The sequence below is a fragment of the Pinus tabuliformis genome, chromosome 1_2 (assembly GCF_031772625.1).
Source record: "Pinus tabuliformis cultivar Carrire ecotype Pingquan chromosome 1_2, CPIR1, whole genome shotgun sequence".
NCBI lineage: Eukaryota > Viridiplantae > Streptophyta > Pinopsida > Pinales > Pinaceae > Pinus > Pinus tabuliformis.
In genome coordinates this window covers 756,922,486-756,939,404 of record NC_142298.1, presented here as the reverse complement: position 1 = coordinate 756,939,404, position 16,919 = coordinate 756,922,486, and the positions used below count along the sequence as shown (strand labels likewise).

General features: G+C 38.4%; 1 protein-coding gene across 1 annotated transcript in view; it reads right to left on the bottom strand.

The window, feature by feature from the left end:
• The window catches only part of LOC149208000 (DNA topoisomerase, type IA, core), a 375,671-nt gene that overhangs the window by 169,323 nt on the left and 189,429 nt on the right, over nt 1–16,919 (bottom strand). The window lies entirely within an intron of this gene.

Genomic DNA, 16,919 nt, shown 5'->3' with positions numbered 1-16,919 from the left:
TGTGCCTATATCTTGTGTCTCTTGTTTTGTGATCTTCATACACACATAATATGGTAATTGCTTGATGAAACACAAGATAATAAATAAGTAAAAGAAGCCAACACACTCAAGTAATTATCAAGAAAGGAGAATCAAACCCTAATATAATTACTTTGATTTTCCAACATGGTTTCAGAGCTAGGGTCAGAAAGAGTCGAAGATCACTTTGTTGGCATGGATTCTAGTCATCTACTACTTGTTCAACAAGATCAAGAGTCAAGGATTCTTGGCTGCTCTTACAGGTTCTCTTACTGATGACTATGCTATTAAAGGCCTGGGATCAACATTGTTGAAGTTGGATAATGGATCGAAGTTGCATTATATATGTTCCAATGAAACTAGGTCTAAAGAGATATTAGGCCTCATCCATTCCGATGTGTGTGGGACCATGTCTGACAAATCATTTGGAGATCATCTCTACTATGTAACATTCATTAATGACCATTCGAGAAAGACATGGCTCTACCTCCCCAAGACAAAGACAGGGTATTTGATAAGTTCAAGGAGCATAGGGCTGAAGAGGAAACCCTAACTGAAAGAAAGATAAAAACTTCGATGTTTGACAATGGTGGGAAATACATGTCTAAGGAATTGATTGCATATTGTAAGGACGTTGATATTAAGAGGGAGCTCATTGTTCCTTATTATCCCGAATAAAATGGGTTCGCTGAAAGGAAGAATAGATCAATTGAAGAAGACATTCGAACTATGCTCCTTGATCAAGATCTACCAAAGTTCTTATGGGAAGAAGTAGCACTGACAGTCGTATACATTCAAAATAGGAGTCCTCATAAGAGTCTTCATAATACAACACCCAAAGAAGTATTCACAGGAAAGAAGTCGAGTGTGATCACCTCTGAATCTTTGGAAGTCCTACATATATTCATGTTTCGTAAGACATTTGCTATATTCTCCAGAAGTATGAAGGAGAGCCTCTCAAGACAATGTAGGTCAAGGAACAAAGGTATGCTTTAAATACATTGATTTCTTTATATTGAAAGGATTATTCACTTGACAGTGTATTACTAACATTTTTATGTTTAGCTATATTGAATCATAGTGATTCTTGTTTTTGGGTGATTCATCTCTTGATAAATCTACCCACCCTACTCATATTTTGAATTGATTTTGTAGAACCCTAGACAAGTTGTGGAAAACCCTAACCGAAGGGTATGCTAATGTGAATTTTTGAAACCCTAAACTACTTAGGGATATTGTGAAATGTTATTTGAAGTCTGAAGATGTCATGTTTGGGATTTTGGTATGATCGGGAAATCCTAACTTGTTAGGGTTGAATGATAAGGTCTAAAATCCTGGAACCTTTGAAGTTTTGGTAATGTTGGGTTTGCTATGTTTCTACATTGGAACCCTAGCTCATTAGGGTTTGGTGGAATGTATGAGAAAAACCTTTATATTGTCTTAAAATTGATTTACTTGGTATGTGTGTGTTTGTCTGATCAAACCCTAGTGTAATCAAGATGGTTGTGTGTCTAACTCTTATTGATATTTGTTAAGTTGGGTTTGACTAACACATGATATGAAATGTATTTGCATGATGATGAAATCTAGGCATGTATAGATATGTCCTCTTGGTTGAATCCTAAGTTGCAGGAAACGTAGGGCAAGGGGGCGTTTCCGTACGGAAACGAGTATGAAACGCGTGTGGTACGGCCCTAAAACGCGTTTCAAGCCGTACTGCCACATTTCACGAAACTGAAACGTGGCTATACGACTCACGTTTCAGCTTTTTACTTGTGGTTTTTTTTTAAATTGTTTTTTAATTTATTTTTAGGTTATCCTAGTGACTTCTAGTTGCTTCTAGATGCCTGTCTAAAGTTATAAAAGTGAACTTTTGCCCTGGTGTTGATATGCAATTCATCAGGAAGTTTGAGGCATATGTAGTTCATGGTAATGTGAAATTCTTAAAGTAAAAGTGATATTCTCCTTTATTTTTCATTTTCATCCTTTTACTTAAATTTTTAACATTACCATGAAATGACTCAAGATGTTTGAGAGTGGTTTCGCCCTCATTGGATTTCATATGGAGAAAGTAGAATTTTAGATCTCACTCAAAATCCAGCAGACTTATCTATTTTTCAGGATTTCAGGATTGGGGGGATTGCAATGTTTCCATTGGATTTTATCATGTACTAGGGTATGGAACTTGTGTTGAAATTTGGTACCGGAGGACAGGTGGTTCCCTAAGGCTTTGATCTTTGGCCTAGGGAAAAGTGTCCAAAAGAATTTAGTTTTTCTCCTAAAGTAACTTTATAATTTTTATAAAGTTAAATCTAATTTGAAAGTGACTTTAAGTGATAAAGTTACTAAGTCTAATTTTAAAGTGACTTTATAAAGTCAATGAAAAATTAGAAAGGAAAAGTGACTTTGGAAATAAATGACTAAGTGGGTCTTTATTAAATTGGGGTGAATTAAAAAAATAGAAAGTGAGATTTAAATGAGCATTTAATCTCAGCCATTGATCTAAATCTATTTCAGCCATTGGATTTAGGGATCACCCAAAAGTCATTTAGGGTTGGGTTAAGGGAGGAAAAGGAGGAAAAGATCATTCATTCTTTCATGAGCAGATTGGGAGAAGGAGAGCAAGAGAGCAAGGGAGATTTCTGGACAAGGAGGAGAAAGAGGCAGCAGTTTGGCACATACACCAAGGCAGCACTTCAGCAAATCCGAACAGCATAAAGAACAAGCAGAAAAAGGCAGTTTTTGTGAGCAAAATAGTGGAAAAATTAATTTTCAGCACGAATATCGAGGAGGCGATTTTCTGCGCTTTTTCCAAGGGCTGTCCGTACAAGTCCGTACGGTCCGTACAGCTCTTACAGCATTTTTCAGATTGTCGTTTGGGCTGAAAACAGATAAGTTTTGCTTGCTGGAAATTTCTGTTTTTGCTGAAATTTATTTGCTGAAAATTTTCTCTGTAAAAAGGCATTTTCCAGAAATAAAGAAGAGCTCTCAAACTGGTTTTCCCCAAGAGTTGTAGGGGGTTTTTCCAGGGTCAAGTTGACCAAAAATCACTGAGTTTAAATGTGTTTTAATGGCTGTTTTTAATTGCTGATTTTTTATTTCTGCAATTTCCAGCACTCAGAAAAATTTCCAGAATTTGTGTTTTCAGCAATATTTATTTTTTCAGTCTGTTAAATGTATGGCTATGGGAATGGGCATTTAACTAAATGGGAGAAATAAGGTGAAACTGAAAACCGGGGTGGGAAAACAGAAAATTTTACAACTTGTATTTAATCAAGAGAACCAAGCCCTCTATGCAGGGGAGACTCCCAATAATCAAGAGCATGTAGGGTATTAGGGTATGAAACTTGTATTTAATCAAGAGCACTAAGGTCGTTCAACTATGTAGGAGGAGACTCCCAATCAAGCATGAGACAAGAAATTAGAAATTTCTCGTGCTGATTTTGGATATTTCTAGTTTCATTATGTGATCATTCATGAGTAAATGTGATGTAAATTTAGAGACTTATAGTTTATGCATTGACAATTGACAATTTTATCATAATGTAATAAATTAGAATGTATCATATATGCTTCATGATTGCACATATTTCTTAAAAGTCCTAATATATATATAATACAAAACGCAACCTCCCCAAATTTTGGAAATGGGGAGGTTGCGTTTTGTATCGGTTCCCGTTTCGGAAACTCATACCCGTTTCCCCGTTTCATGCAACCTAGGTTGAATCCCTAGCTTGGTCTAGGTCAGATGTATTAATATCGGTGGATATATGATATGCTTATGATTGATTATGAATTCCTAGATATGTGTGTTGACCTAGTTATTGATGGTCATAAGTCTTAAGACTTAGAGGAAGTCCTTGTATGAGATTCTAGGATGATGATATTTGGAAATCTAGGGTGTTGTGGCTAAACCCTTGTGAAATTAAAATGTCTAGTATGTATGATATAACAATCTGGAATCTATGTAAATGATTGTTGGAAAGTGAAAATCTAGGGTTTTGTAGTTAAATCATAGTAGTAACATTGTCTAATGTGTGTAATATAACAATCCAAGATCTATGTATTTAATGATTGTTGAGATTGTGGAATTCTAGGGTTTTGAAGTTAAACCTTCATCAAAGTAAAATCTCTGAAATATCATAATTTGAGATCTATGTGAATTTGTGAAAATGGAATTCTAGGGTTTTGGAGTTGAACCTTAGTTGATGTAGAAATGTTTGATATATGTTGACTATATGATAATTTGAGATCTGTTGAAATTTGAGTTTTTTGGTTGAGATTGATGATTGAATGGAAATCTAGGGTTTGCAACTAACCCTAGTGATAGTTGGTCATGTTAGTCACTGATTGATGGTTGATTGAAAAACTAGGGGTTTGGAAGTAACCCTAACGGGAGTTGGTCAGGTTAATGACTAAGCTGTAATTGACTTTGATTGATTCTCTTGTATGAAATCTAGGATTTGTATGTCTCTGGTGAGAAGTCTAACATATGTATTTTGAAAGGTTGTTAGATACTTTGTAGATCTATATTTGTGTGAATTGTTTCTAAGGTTTGCTACATGTTGAATTAAGGTATGTCATAGCTTTGGAAGAAACATTGAAGCCCTAGATGGAATGACAAGTGTTCCTGAAGTAGTCTAGGGTGTGTGACAAAGTCCCTAGCAAGATGTTGAAGAATATAGTTCTCTTGTTTGAAATTGAGTTTGGGTATCTGATATTTATAAAGATGAAATTCTTTCGTGATTTTGATATGGCTAACATCACGCTTCTATAGATTTGGTTGCACTTTCTATTTAAGTTGTGTAGGTACACTATCTTCAACTTGGTGAAGATGCTCTTTGATATGATAAGCATGATGAGGATGATGATAACTCTGATGAAATGGTTGGAAACCATGAAGGATTTTCTGATGTCGAAAAGAAGAAGTTGATCTCCTGAGGAAGCATGAATAGAAGAGAACTTCCTAAGATTAAGAGGGAGACTGAATAGTGAGATGCTTTCTAGTTGAGAGGGAGGGCATTGCTTGGTTGTGATGGAAAGAATGTATTACGGAGGATATGTTGCTGCTTGATAAGTAGGAAGGAAAACATATGTTTGAGGAATCTTCTGTCAAAGATTCGGTTGATAGTCCTACTATGGAAAGTTGAAGAGCAACATCAAGTTGTCTGAAAGACCCCAAAGGTTTGTATTTATGTACATATGAAAGTATATTATTGATTGGGGTTGTGCTTATACAGGTGAATCTCTCGAAGGATTTGATAGCATGATGGTTACCAATCAGTTTGATTGGGAGAGATTGGTTATTCTTGATCTGCTAGATCAAGGGGTGTTGAGGCTTTGTGAGTGAAGCATTGCCTAGGAAGACATCTAGCTGACACTTTGTGTTGATATCTGAGTCCTGAAGTTGGAAAGATGGTGTTGGTTATTGAACTCTGTTGTGGATACACCCTTGGATTTTTGGGTTGATGGTTAGCAAGTAAGCCTGAGGGTACCTAAAGGCGCTGAAAGCTTGAGTCCATCTTAGTCCCACCTGGATAGATTACCTTGGTCAAGAATCTAGTCCATGGCATTGTGATGCCTAAACTATTGAATGATTGTTTGGATAGATTGCCCTAGTCAGGAATCTAAACCATGGCATTACGATGCCTAAAGTTCTTCATGGTTAATATAGATTGAAATCTTCCATCATATTTGTACATTATGAATACCTTCTTAGTTAAGAGGGTGTTGGAAAATGTAACTATGTTCGATATTCAATAATGTACTTGAGTCATCATGTAATGTACTTGTCAAAAGAATAAAGAAAAAAAAATTATTATTATTGTGACTTATTAAAGCATGGGTTTCATGCTTGGGTCACCATGTTTTAGGTCAAAGTCCCCATTGAGGACTTCTAAGATTTATTCTGAGTCTATAGAGTCATTGTATATTTAAGGAGACCCTTCTTGGGCTTTTGAAGCATGTAAAAAGGTTAAGTATTGAGTCAAATATGATTTATGAAACCTCCACATCATGTCAGCCTAGAAGAAGATCAAGTCGGCCTAAGGACCCTATTCGACCTCACAAGAAGCGTATAAAAGAAATATGATTTATGAAACCTCCACACCATGTCAGCCTAGAAGAAGATCAAGTCGGCCTAAGGACCCTATTCGACCTCACAAAAAGCGTATAAAAGGAAGCTCATCGAATTCATTTGGAGCATCATTCTCACACACAAGTTCGATCTTTGTTGTAGTTAGGAAAAAGTGTGAAGTTCTCTTGTAGCTGGGAAGAAATGTGAAGTCTGTCGTCGGGAAGCCAAAGTGAATGTGAGTTTGGCGAAGTCTAAGGAGAAAGAAAAAATCAAAATTTCGGTACCTCTCTCTCTCTGTTTCGTGGTCTGGATTGGGAGATCGAAGTCTCCTATGTTTTCGTTGTTGTCAAAAGTCGTATGTTGCCGGAAGTTGTTGCCTAGTCAAAGTTGTTGGAAGGGGTTGAAGATCTAGGAGACAGACTTGGTGTGAAGGGAAGGTCTGGTCTTGGTCTAGGGTGAAGAGTCTCAAAGAATACTATTGAAAGGAAGGATTATCTTGACTGGATTTCCCCTTAAGGGGGGATTTTTCCTTGGCATGTGCCTATATCTTGTGTCTCTTGTTTTGTGATCTTCATACACACATAATATGGTAATTGCTTGATGAAAGATAAGATAAAAAAGAAGTAAAAATAGCCAACACCCTCACAAGTAATTATCAAAAAAGGAGAATCAAACCCTAATATAATTACTTTGATTTTCCAACAAGCGGGAGCAACATTTTCAAAAGCTCCCAGTTCGGGAGCGAATCACGGAGCAAATTTTTAAATAATATATATATTTTTATATTTTGATACACATATGTCAACAAAAGCATCTAGAATGATGAATTAGATATAAAAAGCATAAAAACATAGATTAAATCATATAACATCAATCATCTAGAAGTTATAATCTTCATCAACCACGTCCACAAGTTAGTAACATAAAACATATTGAGTCTCATGATTCATCAATCTTAAAGTTTCAAGCTTTCAAAATTTAACATATAACATTTATCATCATTGATCACCAAAGTTATACTTGTATGCTAAGTGTAACCATTACAACAAAGAATATCTAACATGAAATGAAATGTTATAAAATGAAATGAAATGAAACAACTTTCAACTTTCACGAAGCATCATATTCATAATTCATTATCAATGAGTTATAATTGCCAACTTCAAACTTAAATTGTCATATATTGTTTACAAAAAATATCATAATAAATATGAAAGAGTCAACAGTTATATAAACTACTAGAAACTAGAAAAGACAAGTAAATCTATTATCTATTACTAATTCTTGGGCCTCTTGTCATGAGAAATGTCTAATTTCTAGGCAGGTTGTGGTGGTCTTCTAGGAGTCTCCTCTAGCATAGTCACACGACTAGAACCAGAAGGCACATGCCCTCCATGTAAGGGCGGCGGCAACAAAGGAACAATAGTTGGAACTCGAGCAATGGCACTACTATTGGATGGTGGGGGTGGCATGGTTGCTATTGCTTCATCATCATCTCTCAAAAGTTCTGCTTCCAATTCTTCTCGATGTATAGTGTCATCCTCCAAATTATTGTCCTCTAGGTTGTTGTCCCAAATTTTATATGTTGGATCCTCATAAGCCCGATCACAACAATGACTCAACAACCTCAAGTTGTAGTGCACATAAACGAAGCTTTCTGCCTAGTTTTCATTGAGTCTATTTCTTCTCACATTATGGATGAAGTTGTAGGTGCTCCAACACCTCTCTGCAAAAGAAGTATTTACAACCTGTGAGAGAACTTTTTTTGCCAATTTTGGAAAAAGTCCCATGCCGTCATATGCTTCCCACCATGTGAGAGCATCAAATCTCTCTCTATCTTCCATTGCATGCATAGAACCAAACAAATCAGTGCAACTGAGATATCTGCCTAATTCAAGACGTAGATTAGCACACTCCTTGTTAGGAATCAACTTGTCTAATGCTTCCATATATCCTTTAGATTCCTCTGGATCTGTATGGGGTTTGATCCTAACCCCACCCCCAGGTGCAGGTTGGCCCAACCAAGATGGAGAATAGTATTTTGGCATAAGGATATACGCCAAAGCATGTAGTGCAACATTAATTTTATTCCACCGTGCACACACACAATTGTGAATCATTGTATACAAGTTGGGATCATTCTCCTGAACAATATATTTTATTTGCCCCAACATGTTATCCATTTGCTCATACACCTGCCCAATCACTGGTTTACCTGTATTTGGAAAATGAATCATGCTATAAATGTGCTTGGTGAATTGCAATACTTCCCTCACACGTGCACAAAACAGACCATCAATAGCAATTTCCTCCACTTGTTCAAAACCTTGCTTGTCAACTGCATTTGGAGCCCTGTACTTTAATACCTACTAGTGTTGACTTGATACCATGCTAGCCAATGTCTCTCTTACCTTCAAAAGGCGCCTGAAGATAAGGTAATAACTAGCAAATCTAGTCTTCACAATCTTCAAATGCTCCAATATCGAGTGAGTGCGGAAAAGCCCAAGGGTATTGCTATGATTTGTAATAAATTTTACCATTTTTTTGCGTCTCTTGTACAAATCACCAATCCATTTGTATTGATGGTTTTTGTTCTTCATAATATCATGCATCAAGAGGTTCATTGTGTGAACAAAACACCTAGACCAAAATATGTTGGGGTATCTATTCTCAATAATTGCTCTTGTTGTCTTACAATTAGCAGCATTATCAATGATGACTTGGATAACATTGTATGGCCCAATACGTTCAATTGTTTCAAGTAATGGTTCTACAATGTTGACGGCAGTCTTGAACTTTTTGAGTAATCATACGCTGAAAGGAAGATTGCACCATTTACAGACATAGCGGAACACTTATCAATGGCTTGCATTTTACATTTTTCCATCCATAAGATACAATGGACACCCCATGCTCATTCCAAGAATTTGTCATTTTACTCAAAGAATGTGCTATTTTTTCTTTTTCATGATCAAGTCCAATAGTTCTACCCTTGTCATACCCATGGTTCTTGTATCCTTTGGGGGCATCATTTATGGCAAAAACCATTTCATGCCAATAAGGTGAGTGAAGAACATTGAATGGTATCCCACATGCATAAAGAAACAAATAACTTTTTGAATCCACGTCATCCCTACACCCTTCATCAAAAAAATCTGATATGGTTCTATGCCTTAAAGAGATGTTTCTTCCTGTGCCTCTGTATCCACTGCCATGGGAGGATGTTGATGGAGTTCTTTGTGCATGTAATTGTGAGTTATGTTCAAAGAAACCCCTTGTTTTTTTAGATATTTATTGGGCTTTCTCCTCTTCCATTATGTATTTGGCTCTTTGTGTTGCTGACACACTTACACAAGATTTGATTCCTATTTGTTTATCTCCTTCCCATGGCTTTTTCCCACAAAGGTGCCTTCTGGCACAGGTAGTGGTTCCACCCCCTTTCCCTGCTTCGGCCTAGAAACATATTTCCACAATGGGGTTTGTCCTTGTTTAGTTTTTGTGCCCTCATCTCCACTCTCTTCCTCCTCACCAAGGTACTCCTCTCAAGGGTTTTCATCAAATCCACTATAACCCACTTCTTCATCCTCTTCATCATGATCAACCCTCCTCCTTCCACTCTCCAACACCATAATAACAAAAAAGGGAACCAATAACAAAAGAATGCCAAGCCATATAGCCATGATGTTTGAACATATAAAAACAAAAATGCTAGATTAGAGTGTAGATTCTACCTCTTTGGCCTTCAATTCCAAGCTCCAATCTCCCTTGCAAGCTCCTCAAGCTCCCTCCTCAACTCAAGCTCCAAGCTCCTCTCTCTTGCTCTCTCCAAGCTCCAAGCTCTCTATTGCTCTCTCCAACAAAGACAAATGATAAATAATGGGAGGGGAGAGGGCCTTTTAACCTTTTTGCCCCTCCCCTTCCCTCCCTTCTCTCCTCATCCGTCTCACGGGTTTTTCACCGATGGGAGCGAAATAATAAAGGAGGGAGTGGTCAGGAGCAATCAATCCCCAACCACTCCCTCCTTTAATTTTTCGCTCCTAGAGTGAAAGGGAGTGGTCAAGGAGCAACCGCTCCCTAAATCACTCCGTAAAAACCAGGGAGTAGAAATTTTTTTAAGGGAGAGCACTCCCAAAATTCGCTCCCACAGGAAGAAATTTCGGGAAAGTGCTCCCTAGATCGCTCCCTATCCGCTCCCGACCAGAGTGCGATTCGGAGGGGGGCGCTCCCCCACAACCCTGATTCTTGTTGTATTTTGCTATAGGCATTGTATTTGTTTTTCTATTTTCATTATGTTTATTAGAGGAGGAGTATTTGCTCTTTGAACTCTTTGTAAACTCCCCTCAAAGCCTAAGTCCCTCACACTCCATTCAAGGGCTTCATTCTCAATAATAAAAATAAATTTTCTTTGAGGGAGCTTGAGGATTATCCTCTTGGCATCCCACCCCTCTCTTCTGGGAGAGGATACTTTGTGTGCTTGTTATTTATGTTTTGTTTCTTTAAAGTGGATTTATTTTTGCTTAATTTTCCAGCAATCTCTATTCTCATTTCTTATGCTCATAGATCTAGCAATTAACACTCTTATCTTGGGGTAATTTAGTGATTCCATCTCTCATTTTCCAGTGTTCATTTGAGCATTCTAGATCTCATTTTTTGCAGCTGATATAACTTATTTAGTTGCTGATTTATATGTCCTCTCATGTGACATATATCACATTTTCATGCAAGTTCATTTCACATATTAATATTGCTCCATGTTCATGTAAATTTGGTGATTTTTATCATCTAATTTTCAGTTATTTCTTAATATCATTTAAGTTCCATTTTGATTGTTTATGCAAGCATTTTATTTCCTAAATTGTGAATGAACATATTTACTTGAAGCATTTCACATTTGGATATACTATCTCTACTTGCAAGACACTCATTTGCATCACCATTTGCATTTCTAAAATTAACCTCCAAGCATAAACTTGGTTGATAGAAATTTAGGACAATCTTCCCTAGCTTTCATTCAATTTCTTTGATTTGAGTTTGGAATAAAGGTTAAAACATGTGACCTCGCAGTTCTTTTGTGGCCAAATCACTGTAGGAACGAAGGCACGCGGGTTGTATAGAAGTCTAGGTGGATATCGTTAATGAATGAAAAGTGCCTCCTCATCCTAGCCTTCTTGCAATTCACCTCACTCCTTCCCAAGTTGATTGAATTGACGAGAAGCATGTTAAAATTGGCAACTAAGATCAAACTCCTTGTGGGTCATCTTATTAATGGAAGTTGATATTTTCCTTGGACCCCTCTCATCGAGAGGTGTAGGATTGATCTAAAGATCATCTAATTCCAATAAGTATTCATGGAGATATGAATTTATTTGTGTTATGGGACAATTCGTCAAGGTTGACCAGCAAACAAATAAACCCCACTTGTGCTCAACGTTTTAGTATAAATAGAGGTGGCCTTCAAGTCATTTCAACATAGTTGGGATCTCTTCCTCTCTACTTGTCTTTGGGTTTTAGTATGATGAGAGATCCTAAAGGATAACGCTGCCCTAATCCAGAGAGCAGAAGCCGGAACTGTCGAGAATAGCCGAAATTGCTGAAACTGCCGGGAATAGCCAGAACTGCCGGGAAAAACCGAAACTGCCGGGAACTGCCAGAACTACCTGGAAAAGTCGGAACTGCCAGAACTGCTGGGAATAGCCGGGAATAGCCGGAATTGCCGGAACTACCGGGAATAGCTGGAATTGTCGAAACTGCCAGGAATAGACAGAATTGTTGGAACCGTTGGGAATAGCCGGAACTGCCGGGAACTACCGGGAATAGCTGAAATTGCTGAAACTGTAGGAACAGCCTGAGCATCTGTCTCCGAAGGAGAGCAGCATGCAAGGGACAACTAAATAACATTGGGACAGTTGTATGGTACTTAGCAGCAAATACACCAAGCATACAATGTTACAGCTAGCATGCAAGGGACAGTTAGCATGCAATAGCAAGCATGCAAAGGACAATAAGCAAGCAAGATGCAGCCAGCACATAGGTCAGTATGGCAACATGGTGCAGCAATGGCACATAATGTAGTACAGTGATGGGTACAGTCATGATTAATGAAGCATGATGAGATGCAGCATAGTGATGAAGGGTGCAGCATGGTGCACCACGGTGAGGCGCAGCATGGTGACGAAATGCAGCACAACGATAGGTGAAGGAGTCACCTTGGAGAATCAGTTGAAGCAGCATTTCTTCAACTGATCTCATGTATCATCTTCTTAGAGATGATCTATGCTCTTATCTAGATAAGTCAAAGTGTTGACTTCCGTTGTAAATGTACTATCTCTCTCTCTCTCTCTCTCTCTCTCTCTCCTGAACTATTGAAGAACATATAAGAAGAATTGATCAAGGGTTTCCCCACATTGGGGTTTGGATACAATGTTACAGCTAGCATGCAAGGGACAATTAGCATGCAATAGCAAGCATGCAAAGGACAACAAGCAAGCAAGATGCAGCCAGCACATAGGTCAGTATGGCAACATGGTGCAGCAATGGCACATAATGTAGTATAGTGATGGGTACAGTCATGATTAATGAAGCATGATGAGATGCAGCATAGTGATGAAGGGTGCAGCATGGTGCACCACGGTGAGGTGCAGCATGATGACGAAATGCAGCACAACGATAGGTGAAGGAGTCACCTTGGAGAATCAGTTGAAGTAGCATGTCTTCAACTGATCTCATGTATCATCTTCTTAGAGATGATCTATGCTCTTATCTAGATAAGTCAAAGTGTTGACTTTCGTTGTAAAGGTACTATCTCTCTCTCTCTCTCTCTCTCTCTCTCTCTCTCTCTCCTGAACTATTGAAGAACATATAAGAAGAATTGATCAAAGGTTTCCCCACATTGGGGTTTGTCCCTGGCTAGTGCCACATCTTGTGTCCTCTTGTCTTGACTTGTCTTCTGCGATTTATGTTTATGTTCTATTTGCAGTTTACTTTAATGTTGATGTGATTGCTAGTCTGAAAAAGATATTGAGCTAACTATGAAAATTGAAATAAATTGCTCTAAGCATAGAACATACCTAAAATTAATAAAGAATCACCTTAGAATAGGCATTAACTAAAATCAACCTAGAACACATTAGCACACAAGCACCACACAATTTTGAAAGTTTCTTCTTGCATGCATTTTGAAATTGGCATCCCATTGAACATCTCACTATTACATATAACATATTTAGAAAGCATTTACATCTCATTTACTTGCAAGTATTTTAAATTCTCTCTTGTACTTTATTTATGCTCATTTGGATCAAGTTCAAAGTTTTATCATTGTTGTGTTTGAGCACGCTTTCTCTTTTCAAGTACAAGAAATATCTATTTGCAAGCTTTTAGTTTTAAGTGCTTTCCTTTCAAAGTTGTATCATCATATTATGGTTTTGGTTTGATTCACCAACATTTGTTTTGTAGTTTTCATTCCATTGTTGTAGCTTGAAGATATTTCCATTATTGCAAGTACATTATTCATTTGATTGAGCACATATTTCATTCCTTGCAGGATTATATTTGGCACTGGTCTACTTACGTTTTCTTGCTGGAAATATCGTTGAGTCATATTGATCTATCTACATTTTAATGTTGATTTCACGCTCATGATTACTTGTACTTGCTAAATTCTTTACCTGTTGCTTCAAGTTACATATTTCAAATTATTGAATGATTGATGCTCTAACCCATCTACTAATTATCTCCTAGAACTTGTTAGTTTAACAAGCTTTCTTTAGAAATATTCCTTAGGGTACACCTCCCTTGGCTTTAGCTAAGAGAGAGCCTAGATGGAGAGATTTGGGATTCAGTGACAGCCCCTCTCTGAGCTTTTCCTCCAAGGCTACACCTAGTGGGGTTGAGGATTTTTCCGACTTTAACTTACGTGTGTAACCAAGGCAACAACAAGGTTGAACACAACACTCTGATAAAATCATGAGAACCTTATGTCCTTCATACAAGGACCATTCTTAATGTCAAGGATGTTGTAGTTTTTGATGATTTCACGATACCAAACAAAGTGAGACCGAGGGAGAATGGATTTTGAGCTAGGGCTTGGAAAAATTTGAGATTCAGCTGTCGAAATGGCTTCAAATTTGGAGGATCTCTCAAAGACACACGAACGCAGTTCTTGACCAAGTTTCATCAATTTTGGATGGATACAAAAGATTTCGTGTGATGCCATAAGAAACACTAGGGTTAGGGCTTAGAAATAGAAGAGAAGAGGTGAGAAAGATTTTCGTTTGGTGATCACCTAAGACTAGACCAGTGCCTAGGCTAATGGGAGAATGGAGTCAATGAGATTTGATGTTTGAACGATTCTTATACCCAATCAAGAAGTTTCCCAACAACTTTGCATGGCCCTAGAGGCAACAACTAGGTAACTAGGAGGATTTATACTTCTTTGATGTTGCAATTGATGACTTATCGAGACAATTATGAATAATCATATACCCCTAGGACATTCATCCATTATACTTTGCATCAAACATATGAAAAACCCTCACAAAGACAAGATCAACGAACTCACATTTCATTAATGTAGCTACACCAGCTTCATGAGCAAAAATTATCCATACATTATACAAGTGACAAAATGAGAAATAGACCATGAAAAAGACACATACAAGTATAGCAAAATCTTCCAATCATCAATAGAGACAAAAAATCGAAGCTCCAAGATTAAAGATAAGCTTTTCCAAACATCAAAATGCATCAAGATTCCAATTCGTCCATCAATAGGTCTAGCGAAATTCTCAAGAAGAGATAATGATCCACATCCAAGTGATGCTCAAATGAAATGATCATCACATCAATATATATCCTCAAATGAAATGATCATCACATCAATATATATCCTCCCTAAGGGGTTCGATTCTCCTAACAAGGCCTAATAATGCCCCGGCTATCAAAATAATGTGCAAAAATAACTTTCCTTGGTGACAAGCCCACCAAGATAGCTCCATAATACAAAAATAAGCCTCCCAAGAGGGCAAAATAATAGATACAATAGGTCGAAAGTCCATTGAAGAGGCCTAGTGGAGTCCAATGTGTGCCAAGGTGAATGAATGAGCTCCAAACAAAGTGATAAAGGGGGTGACCCCTTGATATCCAAGTAAATGACTTGTGGTGACCCCAAGTGACCATGGGGGCACAACATATCCTCATGGATCTTCAAATGGATCAAACAAGCCTGTATCCCATCTTTAAGGGCTAAAGGAATGATGCAAGCCCTCCCATTGTCTCCCATCACGAGACACATCCTCATTTAGGCCCTGGATTAGCTACCAAGTGTATGGTGCAAGAGTGTAGCCAGTTGGGCAAAGTGATCGAGGTGCATCATTATCGATAAATGGGTGGAACACGAGCAAGCAATAAGTGGAACCGAATGATCCCATGAAGTGGCAATCTGCTCTCTGTTATGGTGGAGACTCGCGGCTCTCAATGCTCACCCTACAAATGCTAATATGACCCTCTGGAGGGCTTGGACCCCATGTAGGAAGACCAGACCCTAGATTAAGATCCACCTGCAATCCTGTATAAAATCCAATGCATCCCCTCACCTTCCAGTGTAGCCAAACATTAGTGCAATTGAGAAATTGAGCTTACAAATCATGGAACCAAGTTGACACTTCATAGTGGCATGCCCTTCCATAATGGGCTTCAAAATGTACAAGTGTCTCCAAGTTCAAGAAGAATGTTAACCAAGGACCCTATTAGGTGGTTTCAACCTCTAAGGGGAGTGACATGTTCATGGTACATCAATCAGATGGCAGGTGGCATGTGATATCATGATGGAATGGAGTGGGGCATCAGGGGAAGGCTCCAAGTGACATTCCACAGTGCAAGGGTAGCTATAATAAGGATGCCCACACTTGGGTATATGAAAGTAGGAGGGAGAAATCGTGGCACATGAATTACCTAGGGCTTTTCTTCCACCCTTTTTCATATTCCCTTTTCCTTTTATTGATTTTTCTTTGATAATTGGCCGAGGCTCCAAGGGATGAGAGCATGATATGTAAAATATAGCAGTGGATACCCCCTTAAGGTCGGGCAACTCATCGCGCACCAGGGGTTGGGACAATCATGGGTTCCTTAATGATGAAAGGGGCCAATATAAGGGGGGGCTAGGACCCAAGGTGATGGCCATAATGATAGGGATAGAGCCCATGTTTGGCTTTTGCCCACATGCTAAATTTGTATGTCCCGCCCATTTTTTGCATTTAATGGTACATTTCCTGTTGAGAGTGGCCAAATTATGCTTTCATTTTTATTTTTAACTGCATCAACCTTTGGGGCATCGTTCCAGGCCCGACCCAAAGTGTGGGCAAGGGGAGGGGGAGGCTAACTCCTTGTGGACTCAATGGAAAAATGTGGACCTGGATGGGAAATATGATGAATTGGGTCATAATGAGCGAAGGGGAGTGATGTACATGGCGATACCACGCAACCAAAATCAGGGGTTCCCATGTAATGCCACCCTTAAAGCTAGTAGCCAATAAAGGGGATCCCACGGGACTAGGATACAAGGTTAACCATCAAACTTGACAGAGGAGACAAGAGTACAAACCAAGCCCACTCTCTCCGCCGAATCCCCCCACTAATCGATGCCCAAAAATGTCCATGATAAGTAAACAAAAATACCCAACTACACAATGAGAAGCCATACCTTCAGGGTTGCAAGGCCCACCTTCAAACATACAATCATGACAGATGGGTGAGGGAGCATATGGTCGGCTCAGGAGGCAAAGATATTGGCACATCGAGCTATCTGGTGGCTGCAAGGGGTTGTTGG